Source organism: Typopeltis vanoorti, chromosome 18 (assembly GCF_054136105.1).
Source record: "Typopeltis vanoorti isolate ZY-2024b chromosome 18, IOZ_Tvanoo_1.0, whole genome shotgun sequence".
Classification (NCBI taxonomy): domain Eukaryota; kingdom Metazoa; phylum Arthropoda; class Arachnida; order Uropygi; family Thelyphonidae; genus Typopeltis; species Typopeltis vanoorti.
In genome coordinates this window covers 13,546,772-13,562,031 of record NC_143566.1, presented here as the reverse complement: position 1 = coordinate 13,562,031, position 15,260 = coordinate 13,546,772, and the positions used below count along the sequence as shown (strand labels likewise).

Genomic DNA, 15,260 nt, shown 5'->3' with positions numbered 1-15,260 from the left:
AAGTTGCTGATTTAAGAAGATCGATGCATCTTCGCAATAATAATTGGCTTCTTAATAAATGTAGGCTGTGGACTGATTGGCGTCTTTGTAATGAAGATCTCAGCAGTCTTTCTGAATGTAAACTGAGTGCCAAAATGCATTGGTTGAAGTGAGGAGCGTGCACTTAAGTTTCAGCTCGTTTGACGACGTTCACTGCAGGTGAAGACTGCTAATGAGGATCTGTGCTCAAATTGAAATCACAGACCGCCGCATCATTTTCTCTGACAGCACTCTGACGTTTCTAAGTTTAAACTGCAGCTTCCAAAAATATTACTGCACGTGATTCTTTCGTGGTTTACTAAATTCATTTCGCTTATTTTACGTTTCAAAATCGTTGTGAAACTGACAGAAATATCTCTCTCGACTATCTTGAGATGCAGAAATGAAGGATAATCTCGTACGGTTCAGCGGTCTGACTGATGATTACAGGTATTTCCGTGAACTGAGGGATCGTGAAATGAGCAATGATAGAGCAGATCTTAGAAACGCGAGACTGATAACACAAGACGAAGCGCAAGTCTCTCACATTTTTTGCCTCAGAGTAACAACGATTTCTACTTGGGCTCTCTTTCCTTCCAGCATGCCCACGCACGCAGAGGATTCTGGTTATCTGAGAGAGAGACTGACTGCAGATTAATTTGACATCACAGAAGTACATTAAAACTGGAAATTAATTTTCTTGTGCAAGAGACTTCGCATGCTGTTTGAAGAAAGATCCCTATCAGCTATCCCACAGCTTAGAAAAACAGTGGCCGCAGTTATGAAACTTTGCGCACTTTGGCCAATGGCATTGGTGGCACACAATCCTAAACAGCCATTTCTTGTTTATATAAAACTCTATTACAATTATGTTCTTTTTAGTTTTCGAGGGGAAGTCCTGCTTTTTACAAGGAAGCTGATTTTACACTTCTGTGTAAAATCAGCTAACTCGTCTTTAGCAGGAAAGTCCTTGTAAAAGTACGAGGACCCGTTATCAACCAAAGTACACCACCCACCTGAGTGTACTGTGGAGGCTATGATAATACTGAAGTTGTTTTCGATATTAAGGTTCCTGTAACAAAGGTCCCTTTTTTTGCACTTAATTTTTGTTTCTCGTGTTTGATTTATCGTACTGATTGATAACCAAAATATAGCGCTGTAAGTGAAAGATTTAACAGACACTCATTTCCAACTAGAATATCTTTTAATAATCCTCTACGTGTATGAAAGATTGCTGTTTCGGAGTTAAGGCCGAAAGTAGCTAACAGAGTATGATGCCTATTAACTGAGTGTTCATCTGGCCGATTTGCTTGTTTTGTGGATGAAAACAAGTTACCGAGAAGGTAGGGACTCCGCTATCATACGAAATGGGTAGCTTACCTGGAGTTGAAAAATACTGCTGCACATTGCTAATTCCACCATACGTTAGTTTAACGGCAACCTCGTGTGAGTGTTTGTCACAAAAATGAACAAAATCTATAATCATAGAAGCTTCCTAATTAAGTTTCATTTACGTGTATAAACTTATACGAGGCGCATGCAGTCCATTCGATATATATATATATATATATATATATATACACACACACATACACCTCACATGTTGCCCTGCGCTCCTATTAGGCACAGAAACACCGCTCCTCAAGCAATGATTAGCAGAATTGCTTGTTTGCTGTGCTGATTCAATAGTTGTGAGGTGTACCGAAATAATTATCCAGAAGTTTCCGCAGCACTGATCCATGTCCCTGCATTTGAACTAATTACTATAATCGTTAATAGAACCTCGTGATCATCAAGATTCCTTTCACTGATAAAGTTATGTCGATTCTAAATTAGTTCGCACGGTTAGCCTAGTGGCTGTGCGCTTCTCAACCATATGTCTGGGGAAGGAGTGTCCTAGGTTCGATTCTCGTCGGTGGCGTGAGGAGCTGAAGGATCTTCCTCAGCCATAACCAAGTTAGCCGGTCTTGGGAGTGGACAGCAGGGTTTTTTCCTCGGTTTATCATCCCACAAAGCAGGCAAACCGGCCTTGAGAACTCAACACTACAGGACAATACCTATATCATAGCGGGGCGTAGGGCTGACCACCTTATCCTGTGAACGGCTTGAGGTCCGATGATTAATAAACCTCGACACCGCAAGGTAAAAGAGGGTAAAAGGAAGTTGAGATTCTAAATTAAGAAAACACAGTATGCTAACAGAAATGTGCAAGAGTCCTCTGATATTCTCAATACATTGCTTACGTTCCAAAATTATATCCGGTATAGAAAATTACGCTGACGTACATTATAAATTAAGTGGATGTTTATTTTCAAGGGGACGCCAAATTATTCAGTATGGAACAGCAAAAATAAATGTAAAATTTGGGGAGGCGGGTAATCTTGTTTTTTTCCCCATAAATTCTAGTAGAAATAACAGAATTACGTGATATAAACTTGGCAGAAAAGAAAAACAGTGAGTACGCATGCATCAAATTCAGGATTCATCGAACATCAGAGAATTAATCTAACGATCTTTGGCACAGATAATTATTCACCTGGTATTGTGCAACGATCAATTTTGTACAAACGACGTGACATTTATCATAACAAATGACCCTGCAAATGGAGTGCAACTCATACTCGAATTTAATTTTTTTTTTTTTTTTTGCAAAGTTCGACATGAATCTGAATACGAAAAATGCAAAAATTTCTTCGAACAAAAGAAGCAATGATTGGGCAACTAGTCTACGTTTCTCGTTTCTCAAATGAGAATAACGATTTCATGGATTTTGTCGTATTTGGATTGATTAGTGAATTTAAACTGCATTTAATTAAGTACTTTTATGGTATTAAGTACTTATTGGAGGGCCGAAGGCGAATGAAACGGCATCACGTTGGTCTCTATACTAGCATTTTCGGTTTTTTACCTCAGCTTACCTTGGTACTAAATGTACGATGGGATTACAACCTTCAATGGGATTCAGAATATTCAGAATAGCACTGGATTTTCGAGAAACCTGAATTACACACACAGCTAGCGTGTGGGATTTCTGTTCCACCTTTTTAGGTGGAGTTTTCAATGTATTTCGGATACGATACAGAAGTTGTGGACAAAATCTAATATGTTCATAAATTTTGGACCATTCTTCCTTCAACAAGGCTGCTATTTACGCAGAGTTGTTGGATACAGTGGTTATGTTTGTCAGCGCGGTAAAGAGCTTCTTTCATTCATCCTTAGAAACGCTACCACAAAGGGCCAGTTCATACCAGGGGAAATAGCTGCAGGCTTGCGCTTCCATCACCAAACTTCACAGCCGAGATGATTTCGATCATAAGGCCAGGTCTTGGGATCAGTCATACGGACTACTAAATTAGAAACTTTTTATTTAACACCGTGTTGGACCTCCTCCTTTAGCCCAAACTGCAGAACATATGCCGTTTGGCATAGATTAAGTAAGATGTTATATTGCATCTGCGTCTACACCATACCAGGCGTTCACCAGCCAGGCCTTTGAAGGCTCAGAACAAAGGCGTCAGAGGACTTCGTTCCCGGATCTGTTTTCTTAACATGTCCCATACATTCTCAATGAAGTTCAGATCCTGGCTTTGATGGCCAGGGATGACGGTGGAAGCCGCTGTCATTCTCGCTGAACCCCCATTATCAGAAGATCCATTTCGTACCAAACGAACATACCCCACGCCATGACACCACCACCAGAACCTTGAGTTGTGTTTACAAGGGAAGCTGGGTTCATTGTTTCGTGGGATCATGCCAAGCTATGCCTACTGTTGATGCAGAACAAGGCGTATCGCGAGTCGTTGGACAACGACTTTTTTTTTTCCAGTCCTCGAGTGTCCAGTCACGATGTTCCTGACACCAGTGTAGATGAACTTTTCGGTTCTTCACAGAAATCACTGGTTTCCGTATAATTATGCGACTATTGATACCAATCCTCTTCAATTCCCTGCACATAGTTCGGTGAGAGAGTGGTCGGGAACAGCTTTCATTAAATGCCTCAGTCAACTGCTTCACACAGGAAGTTCTGTTTGTCCGTACAAGCCTTCTCAGATGACAGCGATTTCGATCTAGACAGACTATCTTAGAACCACAGTTACGCCTCTTAGACAAGAAATGTGGATTGCTTTTCCAATTATTAAACACCCGGGATATCTTACCTTTTGAGAAACCAGTCAGCTCTGATGTTTTTAAAATGATGGCTCCAGCCAAACAGGCACCCACAGTAAAGCCTTTATCGAATTTCAAAAGATCTTTCGTTTTTCCCCATTCTAATGAACACTGTTGACGATTACTGACTAGCAGCATTCTTAAATAGGCCTAGAACTCGTGATCAAGTATATAATGCTTTACATCTGCGTAAAAGTTTCTAATTCAGTGACCAGTATGTGTAGTATCTTCGGTTTTAGACTGCTCGTTAGTACTACCTAGCGTCGTGTTGCTAACTTGAACCACTGCTTGATTTCTAGATCGGACTAACGAGATTTCCATAACACCTTTCCAAGAATCCCCTTTTGTCAATTGATATTAGGCTCCTGTGAATTTCTTGGCTTTACTGATAATGGTGAATGGAGCTGATTTTGGGTTCTAACCAACGCCACGAACTGAAGAAAGGCTACTGATGAAAGAGCATTCAATTTTAACTCCTCTTTGACGTTCACAACTTCCTTATGTGCGTATATGAATATACTCGACTATTAGAATCTAGAGTTTACCTTACAGGCTAATTATCACGAAAAGAATTTATATGTTTATTACACATATTAGAATTCTATTATTAAAATAACCCTACTTTTCTTTCCTCGCAAATTGTAGATAAAGTATTGTCTAGCCTTAGTTTTGGTAGTTACATTTGATTTTATTTATTTGCCGATCTCTTATAGATAAAATCTAGTCCTAGAGGGAATGCTAATATTGCTTATGAACAAAATATTGTTCCCTTATCTGCATTATTCAAAATTTACGTTATTTTGTCGTTACATGCAATTTCATATCCAATCTAGACTTTTCATGAATATTTAAACATCTGAGTTCCTCTATGTATTTCTCTCTCCTTGTAGAGGGAACTGTTACGTGAATATTTACTATAGTCATGCGACTGAAGTTACTTTTTTTTCCTGCTAACTATTTAAACGCATAATCCTTGGTCTGTCCTTTTTTTGTCTTATTTTCTAGGATAAACTCCGAATTATACTGGAATGCAACATTTGTAAACCGGCAATTCATTCCATATCCAATGGTGTATTTCCTTCTCTTTTGGTGTGTTCTTTATTGGTATACTTTTTTCCTTTGAGAAAAACAGTCTGAAAAAAATTCGAAAACGTCCTGTTTTTGGCTCTGTGCTCCTTTTCCAAAAGAAGCAATCCATTAAGACTCACTTTCTTGATTTACTTCGTTGTTCTTGTTAAGTTCATTATCTATCAGAACTACGCATGGCTATTCTTCTGATTCTTTGATTTTTCTTTTCTTCCAAAGTTCACCCCCTCCCCTATATTTTTTATCTCATGGCCAAAAAAAAGGTTATTGTTGATTGGATTTATTTCTAAGATGGGAAAGTTTGGCGAAGCGTTCCGTATTTCCATTCAAACAGTGATTAGTTAAGTCTTTTCCTATGCTGTCTGCGTCTTCTTTAATTTGTATTGTTTGAACTTTGCACGAATTCCAGTAAAAGCTCTTTCTTGTTTAAATTTAAAAACACCCTTGCCCATGTTTAATTGACTGCGTTTGCAATTCCTGTACTCCCTAGTTTCTATATAAGTGGGGAGAGCTCAATTAACGATTTACGCCTCAGAATACATCGGTTCAGTTGTAAAGAAAGAGGAAAACAAATAAATATAAAAGAAAATAAGCAATTGTAGCAATGGAGCAGACCTTTTTTTAAACAAGGCTTGAGTTGAATTTACTAAGGTTTATAAAGAAGAATATTAATTAACATACCTGTGTCTTGAAGATATAAAAAGTGGCCACGCAGCTAGCTCAGCTCAGACAGTTTTCGGCTTTATTCATCTGATTGAAAAGGATAAAAAAAAGAAAATCACAAACCATTACCATTACAACAGAAACATTCAAAGATAGAAAAGAGTGATGCATGCATGACACGTGTCAGATTGTTTCAGTTTTGATTGTTTCAAAGTAATCGTTAGGGAAATTGAGGTCCCAATATTCAGAGACATTAATTATGAATAAAGCAGGAGTTTGCTCAATGAACTAAAGGATAAAGATGTACAGAAGGTTTTCCTGAAAGCAGTGGATGATTCTTCGGGTTCAACAACGAACCAAATTTCACGTTTTCAGTTATGAGGCGAGCTGTGAGGCTGAAGCATGTAACTCCGTATGTTCATTGATATTGCGAAATACAACTTCTGTGCTATTTTGATCTTTCTCTCTCGTCCCCAAATCATATATTTTGTCGTTTTCTCGAATAGGCTACAATCAAATTCTTTAAAACCGCATCTAGTTTCTGCTTCGTGACGTCAACTCCGCCTTTTGTTTTGTCTGCCATTTTAAACTTCCGGCTTCCTTCATGGAAACACGACTAGTACGGAGACTTCCTTTTTCTCAACAGTTTTGTGCATAATTCTCTGTTTGGTCTGTTGCACTCGTATACTTACCTTTCAATCATAGATACTTGAATGCCAAGTACAATATTTCAGTAGATCCAAAACTGGCCACAAGATTGGACTTGTTTCAACGGCTGTAAGGTTGAAAATTAATGTTAAGAAATCAGAAGTTTTCAAAGATACTGAGTGGATTATAAAATCTTTAAGTTTCAAAGCCATAACGCTGTTAAAGTTTAGCGGTTTTTCATTCATTTGTTTTTAAAAATAGTTTACGGCTAACAACACTGTAATATTGGGCCATATGTTGCGACTTTACACTCGTTATTTTAAAAGATTTTCCAAAACGAACATTAGTATCATCTCATTTACTGTGTTTTATTAAAAGGTGTGGCTTTAATAAAACTCTCCTGAATTCTTTTTTAAAAATTTGTGTAAATTTATGTTAGTAAACAGCGTCATCGTATACTTGCTTATGAGGTCTTGTTGAATGTATTATCATCAAGAAAAGGGACATTTGTCACGAGCTGCCACAAATATCCTTCTCCTGGACATTTCATTAAGTTCTGTGCTTCTGATTACTGATCATGTTAACAACAAGGTTATGTTGTTACCATGATTAGTAATTCATCTGTTTCACAGACACGTCTATACGGTATAATTTATTTACTTTAGTCTTAACCTGCATTTTAAGCATGTGTATCCCTCAAATGACCAATTAAAAATATGCTATGGGTATGTTGGACACACACACACACACACACACACACAGATTTGTTTACCTTGTAGAAACCCAAACATTTTGGTATTTTCTACAAGGTTTCAGTAGAATAAATTTCAGTAGAAGGAAATAAATTTGGTTCCAGCATTATCAGTATCATTTACCAAGTTTGTCTGCGTAGTATTAACTAGAAACCGTATGATGATATCGTGCACGCAATGTTAATTAGGAAGGAATATTTATCACACTCTCCTTAGCAATCATCAACAGATAACTCTGCTACCTTCATGGCGTTTAAAGTAACTCATTTTCACCTTGCAGGGTTCTATTCTGAAATCAACTTTCCGTAAATATAAATTTCATTCACGGATTATCGTTCCATCAAATATAGATGGCGATTCGTGAATTAATTGAACTTTCAATAGTTAATTACATCCAGCTTATCCGCTCTTTGCTACACTGTCTGTTAAATTAATTCCTGAACTGAAATACGCCAGTTCGTAAACCAATTTTCTGTGTATCATCTTAAGTCTTTCCTGAAAAAAGGAGATCTCCTTAGCTATGTGTAAACGTTCTTTTGCTGAAAAGATATGGGTTCGAATCCATCCAGAATGTGAAGAACATTTGAATTTTTATTCGAAGTAAGTTGAGTTAAGCAATGTCATATGGTGGTGGTCGAGTTGGTCGTCCGGTTGGATATTTCATCCCACAAAACAGGCAGACTGCTAAAAGACCCGCCTAGTTAACAAATATGATATACTGGCCACACAAGCCTTAAGTTGGTTTGGCAGTAATTCCAAAACAGCAACTTGAAAAGGCAAAAGGGACATCGGGTGAACACATCATTGCATTTACACATTTGCTTAAAGTTGTCTTATAATTTCAATGAATTATTTAGTTACTTAAATGGTATTAGTTGTTTCGTTTTTCACAACTTACTCCTATATGCGGTCTATGGGGAGAGGGTGTGTGAGTATGTAGCTTTAAGTTTCCTTCCTCCATTCATATAAAGAACAGTCGATGACAATTTTTTGAAGGCCCATTTCAGTGAATACTAATCGACTTGTTTGATTCTTGCTATTGTCAGAGAATTTCTTATTTTCCACAACTATCTTGTAAAAATTACAAACATCAGTACATGAAATAAATACATTCACAATGCAATTAGCACAATAGAGAAACTAGGAATATCGCTTCAGAAATTGTATTTAATTCATATACACACATCATAAGATACAGGGTGTCGTAAAGTCCTTGTGCAGTTTAAAGTAAAATAACTTAAAATGTATAAATATTACGAACCTACACCAATACACACCATTCAGAATTAAGTATTCTCAGAATCCTTAATTCTAAATTGAGTACTCAGTGTCTGCATTTCTAATTCCAATCTAAGATCATCCAAAGAACGAGATTTGATGCCCAAAGATCTAACGCCATTATTTTTTGTGGTATCGCCTCGAGGTCGCCAAGAAAGGATGCCCATCTTGCTGAAAGATGTCATTGAAGGGACTTAATCTCTCTCTAGCTCAGGAATGAAAAATAGTTGCAGCATTTAAGGTAATTTTCACCACTGAGGTGTTGGCTATTTCATTAACTGATGGTTTTAATTTTCACCAGATAGTGGTGGAAAATAAAAAAAATGCTCTGACAATAGCAGGAATAACAAGTCGATTAGTATTCACTGAAATGGGTCTTCAAAAAATTGTCATCGACTGTTCTTTATATGAATGGAGGAAGGCATTCAAAGCTACATACATACACACCCTCTTCCCATAGACCGCATGTAGGAGTAAGTTGTGAAAATCGCAACTAATACATTTAAATAACTAAATAATACCTGATGTCTCTTTTGCCTTTTCAAGTTGCTGTTAAACCAACCTAAGGCTTGTGTGGCCAGTAATCATATTTGTTAATTAGGCGGGTCTTTTAGCATCCTGCCCGTTTTGTGGAATGCAATATCCAACCGGACGACAAACTCGACCACCATCATATGACATTGCTTGTATGACACGATTAAATTTGAGCAAAGACGTTTGGGACATCCTGTATATTTCAATATAATTAAATGATAGCGATGACTTAATATTTAAAATAGTTTTTAATTCTTTGTTATCAACTGAAAAAATGATATTTTAATTGGAGATATATTAAATACATTCCTCCCACAAACGAGAAACGACTAAAGTTTCTAGAAAAGCTCAATGTATTTCATTTTCAGTTATTGAGAATTTTTTTTTAAAATATTAACTGCATATTTTTAAACTGTGTACATAGCCCCAGCAGTTTCCATCACGGACCTGCTGGGGCCATGTACACAGTTTAGAAAAAGAATTAATCGATCTCGGCGAGATCGGTTAATTCCCTTCCACTTGAAAATATCATATCAATGTTCCTCGAGTCATTAACGGAGTCTAAATCCTCTTTTCAATTCTAAAGGAACTGTTGTATTCCGAATGCGCCATTAAATCTTTGTAATCTCTTGAGATAAGATCAGCTAGATATAAACTTATGGAAGAGCTTTGCCAGGTAAGGTTTATCATTGATAACTACATTCGATTCAGAATTAACATTTCGTTAAATAACTATGTGCTGGTCCAAAATATTACTTTAAGGGAAAAATTATATATATGAGAGGATAACACAATGAAGGCAATATTCTAAGAAAACAGTGAAAGTAATTTGAGACCTTGCAAACTGCATTACACAAAATATTAAAAAGGGGTGAGGTATTTAATTGCTTGTCATAGAATATTGCCTTCATTGTGTTATCCTCTCATATATATAATTTTTCCCTTAAAGTAATATTTTGGATGATTATTTTGTTACATGTCCCGTAGTTCAAGTTCTAAATCATCTTCGGATCGTAATTTCAGCCAATTCCAATTCTCTGCCCCTGATCAGGTTTCCAATACAGATTTAGTTTCGGAATAATCAGAAATGCTGGGTAACACGAATGCGGTGTTTCCCAATTTGCTATTAACGTTACAATCCGTCTGTCAGCAACACTATCTCCTCCCCGGTATCATCTCACGTGTACTGATTCAGAGAACATCCGAGTGCTTTTGTTTGAATCGAGACGACCCATCTGCTATCTCATTTTCTTCACTGTAAAGAGCAAGATCAAATGATAAAAAAGTAAACTGGCCTCAGCTAGCTTGCGATAGATGAGGAGTGCAGATTTCTTGTGCAACCTGCACTTTTACGCTTTTCCTAAATGTGAAACATACTTTTGTTTTATGTAGATTATTATGTAGAAGCAGACATAGCACTCCAGTGTTTTGTAAATCAATAGGCCTTTCCATTTTATGATAGACGCGTGCAAATGGAGATAGCCTTGAGGGTAAGATCAAAGAGAAGACGTGAACAGCTTTCGCTATTCAGTGTTACCCACGTATGCCCTTTAGATGAAGCTCTAGGATCAAGCGAAATGCTCTTTAAAAGAATACGGAGACGATCACCAAATACGTACACAAATCGTTTCGTTATGGCGCACAACACAACTGAACTCCAAAAGAAAGGAAAAAAACGAATTAGATCGATCACAAAAAAAAAATGTCAATATTCTAGAAAGCAATATCACGAACAGTCTTGTAGTATTGCTTCCTAGAATGTAATGTATTATTGCAAGAACACAAGACTAGATTTTTTTTTTCATTAATCGCAGAAACAAGAACATCTAAATATACTCTGCAACTGTTTTCCCATAAGATCAGTGATGTGAAAACAAACACCGAAATTTAATAGTACGGAATGTCTGAATGAGCTGACAGATTACGTTATGTTCTAAATGCATGATTCAGGTATTGTGTAGAAGTACGGAAGAAGTGCTTACGTAGGTGGATGAACGGGGCGGCATGCCAGATTTCTGTAAATCAGGCATGGGCAACCTTTCCTAGTTCGGGGACCAAATTATCATTCTGTTTCCGAGTCAAGGGCCGTACCAAATTATTAAATAAAATAAATTAATATTAAATGAATTAAAACAAGCTGCTACTTCATATTTCATTTATTTATAATATAATGCTTTGGTATAAAGCTCTACATAAATTTTATAATATAATGAACGACATAACAATTTAATGTGAAGATTGGCCTTGTACTTCAACTACGAGACTATCGACATCGACGTTAATATTACTTAAGGATAATTGCATAGAATTTTCGAGGTTTTCGTCCGTTATTCTTGTCCGAATTTTTGATTTATTGTATTTCATCCTCGAAATAAAGTGTTCACACATATGTGCTGCCGAAAAGACAAATGATTTTTTTTGAAAAGGCGCCTAAATTTGTATATTTTTCTTCCACCAAATAAAATTGATAAAAATCCGTCAAAGCAATGTTGTTAAATTGTGATTTTAGCGCTAAATCCGCATGAAGCTCAAGAAGATCCATCTGTAAGTTTTCTGGCACATTATTTACATCAGCATCCATCGGAAGAGCAAATATAGCGAATGTGCAGTCTTTGTTTTTGAAGTTGGCAAACCTTGTATCAAATTCTCTATTAGTGCCTTCAGTTCATCTCCATAACAATTATAAGGGATATTTTTATGAGTTGCTAGAGTAGGAAAATGATAACAATTTTTAGCTCTTATCTGACTTTCCAACAATCTTAGTTAATTACAAAAAGCTTTGACATGTCCATGCAGTTCATGAACAATTGTCCTTGTTTTTGCAATTTAAGATTCAGTTCGTTTAGGTATCCGGTAACATCTACAAGGAATGCTAAATCACACACCCACTCATCATCTTTTACTTGGTTAATTGCGATTCCTTTTATGTCCATAAAATCTGCAATGTCTTGTCTCAGATCATAAAATCGTTTTAACATTTTACCTTTACTCAACCACCTCACTTCACAATAATAAGACACATCTTCATAATCCGAAAATAGGTCTGCCAAATACTCCTTAAATTGGCGGTGATTAAATGCACGTGACTTAATAAAGTTAATATTGGCTACTACAACTTCCATAACATTTGTGAATTTAATCAATTTTGCACACAGATTTTGTTGGTGGATAATGCAGTGAAAATCTGTTAAATTTTCGGATGGATTTGTAGTTCTATTGCTCTTTCATGAACTATTCCAATAAATCCCTTCTGTGCACCAACCATTGCAGGGGCTCCATCACTGCATATGCCAGATAGTGAACTCCATTTAAGCCCAAATCTCTCGAAGACTGTATTGACTGTTTCAAATATATCTTCACGGGTAGTTGTTCCTTTTAACGGCCGAAGCGCCAATAATTCTTCTGTGATGTTGAAATCCGCATCAACTCCTCGAATAAATATTGCTAGTTGTGCTGTATCGGAGGCATCGGTGCTATCATCCAAAGCAATTGAAAATGCTTCCAATCTAGCAATCTTCTCTTTTAAACGTTTTTTGATATCATCAGCCATAATTTCTATCCATCGGACAACAGTACTTCTCGACAAACGAATATTCTCTAAGTCTTTTTTCTTTTCAGGACATGTTACGCTTGCAACATCCAGCAGACATTCTTTGATAAATTCTCCTTCACCAAATGACTTAGAATGCTTAGCGATTTTTTCGCTTACCACAAAGCTGGCTTTGACAATGCTGTGGTGCTGCATTCTTTGCTTGTTGGACATTTGCTGCTGGGTATCCAAGTTCTTCAACTTCTGTATTTCATCTTTTCGTAGTTGTCCATCAATTTTTGGATAATCCGCATGTCTCGAAGTAAAATGTCTCTTCAAGTTGTATTCTTTGTTGATGGATACGGATTCGTTGCACAGCAAACATACAGGCAAACTTTTATTCAGAATAAAATAATAATCCTCCGTCCAGTTATCTTGAAATCGACGATTCTCTGCATCTACTTTTCTTTTTTTTTGCAATAACCCCTGACATTGTCCCAAATTTATAAGCGATATTCAGAACTGTCAAACAAAACTGTCTTATACACCGCAGGCACTGAACAGAACACAACACCAACGCAAGTACCGAACTGACACGTTGTAACACGTTCACACACGCCGCTAGTCTAAGTGAGAAAGAGACCTTGGTTACAGAAAACTGTGTTTTGCACAAATCGTATGACGTCAGCTTAATGTGAGTTAGTAAAACACACCATGTTTTCTACCACATGAATCAGACAAACTTCGCTATAATAGATATTAGGGCCAGATCAAAAGAAGTAGAGAACCGGATCCGGCCCTCTACTTCTTTTGAGAATGCAGATCGATTGCATAAGCTATTATTACATACCTAGGCTATTACAACATGTTTGTTAACTGTACTGTATGTAGTTTGAAAGATCGACTGTTTTACAGAATAAAAATCTGAGTTTCCAAAAAGAATCGGCTTGTCACCGGTAATGAGACTGGTTTACTTTAAAAATATCAGTAAAGATGTTCAAGTCCTAGATGGAATAGGAGTAAAGAAATTGGGAATATGAGATAAAATATGGCCAGGACGAATTTAAAGTTCATTCCTTTCCAAACTACAACCAACGAAATGCAGATATTTCACTTCTTCTCTATATTTCGGACTTCAATCCTCGAACTGTAAAAATAATTCTAAATTTTGCTTCTATAGGAATCTGAACAGCAAGAACTTATTACTATATACCTCCAGGAATCAGACTTATCGAGTCAGACCACATATCACCATACCAGCCATCATTCCTTTTCTTGAATCCATTTAGACCGCCTTCAGAAGCAATCCATTCCAATCACTCAACGCTATGGGAGAAAAATCGAGTTCTAACCCACTTTCTTAGCTGCATTCATTCCCCAAGCTTACATGGATGCCTTTTCCTCACCCTCTATAAAATTTAAAATTGCATCTACTGGCGTACTATAACCTTTTCCGAAGTTTGTAGGTCTATTATACCATTCTTCTTTCTTCTTTTTGCAAGTGTATATAGTACACAAATTCTCAATCTGTCTTCAATCTAGATTCCACAGTTCTAATATAATTTTAATGATTCTTCTTTGTACCGAATCCACTGTATCTACATCACCTCAGAAACCACGAGACCAGATCTGCGAACAGCAATCAGATATCATATCAAAGCCTTGCAAAGAGATAAAATGACTTCCTTATCCGTGTCAATGTTCGTTTCGGCACTGTAATTATTCTTTGTCATTGCAATCTGCTTTATGGCCCTTGAACTTCCTATCTACTAAAATTCCAAGATCCCTAGCCGTATCAGTTTCTTCTAGCATAATCTCACCAATATAATACACCACTGGATCTTATTAAAACCAAGTACATTATAACTTAAAAACATTGAACTGATAGCCATTTTCATGTGCCCGCAATTCCAGCTTATTCAAATTTTCATCCGCTCATTCATTTATACACTCACTCGTTTAAAATCAGACAATTCTGCAAATGCTACATGGCAGTCGCATTCGAGGTTACTCTGCCTGTCTTTGCATCAACAGCCAGGGCCGGATTAAGACCCATAAAGCACTTAAAAGATTTTGGTGCCCCATATATATGTAATTCAAAATATAAACAATAATAAACCATAAAATACATTTTTATTTTTCAAAATGAAAAAAAAAAAAAAAACTTATAGTAAGATGGAAAATAATGTTTATTTTTGTATACTTCAACTTTATTTAGATTTGAAAAGTTTTCTCCTACTTTTTTTAATTGCAAAGTCTTTGATCAGATCCTCAAAATTAATCTTACGCAACACATCTGCTTCTATACTTAGTAGAGATAAGGCATTCAACCTGCCTTGTTGCATAGTTGTTCTGATGGGATTTTTAATATACTTCAACTGAGAAAATGAACGCTCATCTGAGCAATTTGTGACCATTAATGTTAAAAATATACGAAAGGCAATGTCTACATTTGGAAAGGCACAATCAATATTGTCTTCTACAATTATTTTATAAAGTTCAGCATGACTGAATCTTGTGTTTACATTTTTTTGTTGCACTGAACTTATGGTGCACATATGAGTGAAACTGCTGAAGCTCAGCTG

General features: G+C 36.6%; 1 protein-coding gene across 4 annotated transcripts in view; it reads left to right on the top strand.

The window, feature by feature from the left end:
• Positions 1-15,260, top strand: part of LOC150096498 (guanylate cyclase 32E-like) — a 644,496-nt gene that overhangs the window by 402,708 nt on the left and 226,528 nt on the right. The window lies entirely within an intron of this gene.